The sequence below is a fragment of the Asparagus officinalis genome, chromosome 4 (assembly GCF_001876935.1).
Source record: "Asparagus officinalis chromosome 4, Aspof.V1, whole genome shotgun sequence".
NCBI classification, from domain to species: domain Eukaryota; kingdom Viridiplantae; phylum Streptophyta; class Magnoliopsida; order Asparagales; family Asparagaceae; genus Asparagus; species Asparagus officinalis.
In genome coordinates, this window is record NC_033797.1 from 116,448,413 (window position 1) to 116,454,150 (window position 5,738).

At 38.4% G+C, this 5,738-nt stretch overlaps 1 long non-coding RNA gene across 1 annotated transcript; it reads left to right on the forward strand.

The window, feature by feature from the left end:
- LOC109838016 lies at window positions 3,858–4,912 on the forward strand. The gene is made up of 2 exons (XR_002246544.1): window positions 3,858–4,572; window positions 4,681–4,912. It is a non-coding gene; the product is annotated as an uncharacterized LOC109838016 (long non-coding RNA).

Sequence of the window (5,738 nt, forward strand, 5' to 3'; positions counted from 1 at the left end):
AATTGAGCGATCAAACCTTCCTACAGTTAGGATTGTCTCAAAACACCCACTTGGTCAAACCTTCTTACAGTTAGGACCACAGTCAAAATCCCCTCTCGATTCCCCCAATGAACGAGAGGTCCACAAATTGAGCGATCAAACCTTCCTACAGTTAGGATTGTCTCAAAACACCCACTTGGTCAAACCTTCTTACAGTTAGGACCACAGTCAAAATCCCCTCTCGATTCCCCCAATGAACGAGAGGTCCACAAATTGAGCGATCAAACCTTCCTACAGTTAGGATTGTCTCAAAACACCCACTTGGTCAAACCTTCTTACAGTTAGGACCACAGTCAAAATCCCCTCTCGATTCCCCCAATGAACGAGAGGTCCACAAATTGAGCGATCAAACCTTCCTACAGTTAGGATTGTCTCAAAACACCCACTTGGTCAAACCTTCTTACAGTTAGGACCACAGTCAAAATCCCCTCTCGATTCCCCCAATGAACGAGAGGTCCACAAATTGAGCGATCAAACCTTCCTACAGTTAGGATTGTCTCAAAACACCCACTTGGTCAAACCTTCTTACAGTTAGGACCACAGTCAAAATCCCCTCTCGATTCCCCCAATGAACGAGAGGTCCACAAATTGAGCGATCAAACCTTCCTACAGTTAGGATTGTCTCAAAACACCCACTTGGTCAAACCTTCTTACAGTTAGGACCACAGTCAAAATCCCCTCTCGATTCCCCCAATGAACGAGAGGTCCACAAATTGAGCGATCAAACCTTCCTACAGTTAGGATTGTCTCAAAACACCCACTTGGTCAAACCTTCTTACAGTTAGGACCACAGTCAAAATCCCCTCTCGATTCCCCCAATGAACGAGAGGTCCACAAATTGAGCGATCAAACCTTCCTACAGTTAGGATTGTCTCAAAACACCCACTTGGTCAAACCTTCTTACAGTTAGGACCACAGTCAAAATCCCCTCTCGATTCCCCCAATGAACGAGAGGTCCACAAATTGAGCGATCAAACCTTCCTACAGTTAGGATTGTCTCAAAACACCCACTTGGTCAAACCTTCTTACAGTTAGGACCACAGTCAAAATCCCCTCTCGATTCCCCCAATGAACGAGAGGTCCACAAATTGAGCGATCAAACCTTCCTACAGTTAGGATTGTCTCAAAACACCCACTTGGTCAAACCTTCTTACAGTTAGGACCACAGTCAAAATCCCCTCTCGATTCCCCCAATGAACGAGAGGTCCACAAATTGAGCGATCAAACCTTCCTACAGTTAGGATTGTCTCAAAACACCCACTTGGTCAAACCTTCTTACAGTTAGGACCACAGTCAAAATCCCCTCTCGATTCCCCCAATGAACGAGAGGTCCACAAATTGAGCGATCAAACCTTCCTACAGTTAGGATTGTCTCAAAACACCCACTTGGTCAAACCTTCTTACAGTTAGGACCACAGTCAAAATCCCCTCTCGATTCCCCCAATGAACGAGAGGTCCACAAATTGAGCGATCAAACCTTCCTACAGTTAGGATTGTCTCAAAACACCCACTTGGTCAAACCTTCTTACAGTTAGGACCACAGTCAAAATCCCCTCTCGATTCCCCCAATGAACGAGAGGTCCACAAATTGAGCGATCAAACCTTCCTACAGTTAGGATTGTCTCAAAACACCCACTTGGTCAAACCTTCTTACAGTTAGGACCACAGTCAAAATCCCCTCTCGATTCCCCCAATGAACGAGAGGTCCACAAATTGAGCGATCAAACCTTCCTACAGTTAGGATTGTCTCAAAACACCCACTTGGTCAAACCTTCTTACAGTTAGGACCACAGTCAAAATCCCCTCTCGATTCCCCCAATGAACGAGAGGTCCACAAATTGAGCGATCAAACCTTCCTATTTATTCTGCAGTTTATAAGTATGGTTTTGTGCTAGCAAGTTTCGATATCAGCAATATAATATTTTTGCTGCTTTTTCTGCATTAGTCTCATGCTATAATAATGATGATGATATGTAGCACATGCACTACTCGTGCTCTGCTATCTCTGATCATCCTCTTTCATTTGTGGTGAAATGAATTGCTGTGTGATTATTCAGCTGCTATCTTTTCTTCTTCTATTTTTTACAGAGCACAATGTCACTGGTAACCAAGCTATAGTGGTGAAACGTAAGATGACTAGCCCGTTAACTACCAGCACAAGGGACATGGTTGTTCTTTAGTATAAATTTAGAAGTGAGAATCATACCTGATGCAACGATTATCTATACTAATATAGAAAGAACCAACTGGGGTATCAAAAATGGATGAATGGCGGACAAGTCCTGCTTTATAGTTATGCACAAAAGGGCAATAAGATAATTTTGGCAATTTGAAAAGATATAGCAAAAAGAATAAAAGAGTACTTTGTCTTTTTCATATTTTATCCATGTTACATTTTCTTTCTCATATACAAACATTAGCTCTTCCATCTCCTCTAAGTTCAATGTGAGAGAATTGGGGAGTAAATTTACAAATACCAACACTCGGATGGTAAATAGAAGATTTAATGCTATATGTACAAAAACTCTTTTTTTTTTTGTTTTAAAGGATAAATCTTACGTTTGGGGTTTTGCACAAAATTCTTCTAAACTTTATTCCACAAAGCCTCCTTAACTTGGGTACTTTCACAAAATCCTCTTGAACTTTAAAAAAAAATGTACTACTAACGGAGCGAATAAAAAAGCGACTACATGACAGCGAAAAATGAGATTACATCTCCACTATATTTTTACTTGTCGCTTGATAGTTCTAAACTTATGATAGTGAAAAATAAGATTACATCTCCACTATATTTTTACTTGTCACTTGATAGTTCTAAACTTCCTGATATTCGAACGGTTGTTATTTACATTCAATCTGCATCTCTTATGAATAACTCTCCTATAATTTTATTGTGTTAGTGAAGAAACAATATTAAACATATTTTAGCTACAAGTATGATTCAAACATTTGCAGATATGTTGAGTGAAGTAACTGGACATCCAGTTAGTCCAAGCTTTGTTGACAGGTTTAAAGCGCGTACTAAACTTCCTGAAGAGGCTGCTAGTGTTCTAGATCATGAAGAGGCAAGTACCTTTTACACTTCGACATTTCTTAGCCTTCTTAGCTCTTGAACTGGTTTCTGTAGTGTTTTCTTGACTCGTTTCAGTTACTTCTTCTTTTTCCTCGTTGCTTTCTTCTCGCTCTCCTTTGTGTTCTTCTGCCTCTGATGTGGCTACATTCTGATTTTTATAATAAAATTGGGTTATTTCCTTTATGTTAAGCTATTTACTTTGAATAATTGCAATATCTTTTTTCCCCAATTTTATTATTTCATGCTATTTCATGCTATTGCATTAGCTTTTTTCCCCAATTTTATTATTTCATGCTATTTCATGCTATTGCATTAGCTTTGTACTTGTAAACTCATACATTTATTACCAAGGATCTTTCTCCCCTAGCTTTGTACTTGTAAACTCATACATTTATTACCAAGGATCTTTCTCCCCAGCAGATAAACATGCACATATGCCTAAAAGAAACCGACCGAACCCCTGACCCATTTCTGATAATAGAAGCAGTAAGTTTGACATCGCAAACAGGCACCAGTATCTGAAACCAACATCGAACTCATCCGAACACCTGATAATCTAGATCACCAATGGCCTAACTTATATGTGCATGCCCAGTGCTTTTTGTATACATGCAGTACATTTATTATGTGAAATATACAAATGGTTACATGTTTGGGAGCATCTAACGATACACAAGATATCACTAGCTGTACATGTTTGGGAGCATCTAACTATACAAATGGTTACATGCTGCCCATGTGCTTTCAGAAAAGTATGTGATAGTTTTGTGATAATACCTCAAAAGAGTCCATGGTAGTCACTGAGGACGACATAACTCATATGTTTTAGTGATTTTATTTTATCTGAAGATTCATGGTAATTTGGTAAAACGTAAATAAAAGTTCATGGTATTTAATTCATTGGTTGTCTTTAGATAGCATATGGTAACATTTTTCTGGTATGAAAGTTTTTGTATTTTTCTTGAATAAAATAGTTTACGATATTTTTGGGGGAGACCCCTTCTAATTCTTGTTAGTTATGTGAAATTTACCTCAAAGTTGACATGTAAATAAATCACTGGGCCTTATTTAGTCTCTAGATGCTATTTACACAATGACGTGGAATTCTGAAAACACAAACACTAATTTGATGTTTTTGTCCTATTTATCACAGTATGGCATTGTGTTTGTAGAAGTTAAATCCTGGAAAAATATGACGGGAAACTCAGTACTTCTTATTTTCGCTGAGGTTTTCTTGATTGTGGATAGACCCCTGTAGTTCTATTGTTAAAAATAGATCATTTGAGTGAACTATTTTCTTCGACCAATATTTAGCTTAAATCAATCCAGAATTGGCCTAGCCATCATCTGTTCATATAACTAAACCTATTTAGTAACTAAACTGGTTTATCGCCGCTTTGTCCGAATAATGTTTAAGTCACTTAAAAAAGACCCCCTTCGCTCATTTCATCACGCTTCTGGTACTCATGGATCAATATGTTCTCTTAACTTCCTTTTCAAACATCTTTTTTCCCCAATTTTATTATCATCATTGCAAAAATTATGCTGATTCATGGAAATTTACACAGGTACAGAAATGATGAAAGCCAAGATTGAGATTGATACTGACAGGTTCCTAGTGAGTATTTGACATTGAGGAACAAGTTTTTGGAAACAAATAGAGAATATAGTCTTTGACCGAGAAGTTTCATGTTTTGTAATCAAATGTTGATGTACATTGTTTGAATGTTAGTTCGGTACGATATTTTCTGAGTTGAAATGTTGGTAGTATGGATTTAATACTTTGTAGTTTTTATATTATACTGATGTATGTTGGCACTTATCATTATGGTTGATTATGCTCAACATAATCACTTTTTATATTGTGTATTAAAATTTGACTTGGCCATGTTCTTAAAAAGATTGTCCAGGTAATTGAATACTATAATTATTTTGATGTAGGAAACCAAGAACAACTTCGATTGAGCAGTTGCAATAGCTCGATTAAAACCGTTGCGATAGCTCGATTAAAATTGCTGCGATAGCTCGATCCAAACTGTTGCGATAGCTCAATCCAAACTGTTGTGTTAGGTCTTTTAAAACTGTTGCAATAGCTCCAACTGTCGCCGTAGCTTTATCAAAACCATACTTATAGCCTACTAAAACCGTTGCGTTAGGTCTTTTCAAACTGTTGTAATAGCTCCAACTGTCGTCGTAGCTTTATCAAAACCATAGCTTTAGCCTACTAAAACCGTTGCGTTAGGTCTTTTAAAACTGTTATAATATCTAAAAAAACCGTTGCAGTAGCTTGAAAACCGTCGCAATAGCTCAATCAAAACCGCTGCAATAGCTTAAAAACCGTCGCAATAGCTCAATCAAAACCGTTGCAATAGCTTAAAAACAGCTTGCCTTTTAAAACCGTTGCGTTAGATGCGGGGGCAACGGTTCAAAAAACCGTCGTAATAGAGTTCAAAATCGTTACGGTAGAGGTAGGGCAACGGCAGCATATGAGGCGGTTTGAGAACCGTCGCACTTGCTCAAGGGCGACGGTTCCATGGCTAGCGCAACGGTTTTGAACCGTTGCGTTAGAGCAAATATGTGGTAGTGGGTATTGAGACACCTCATGATGACCCTCTCATCATATTGG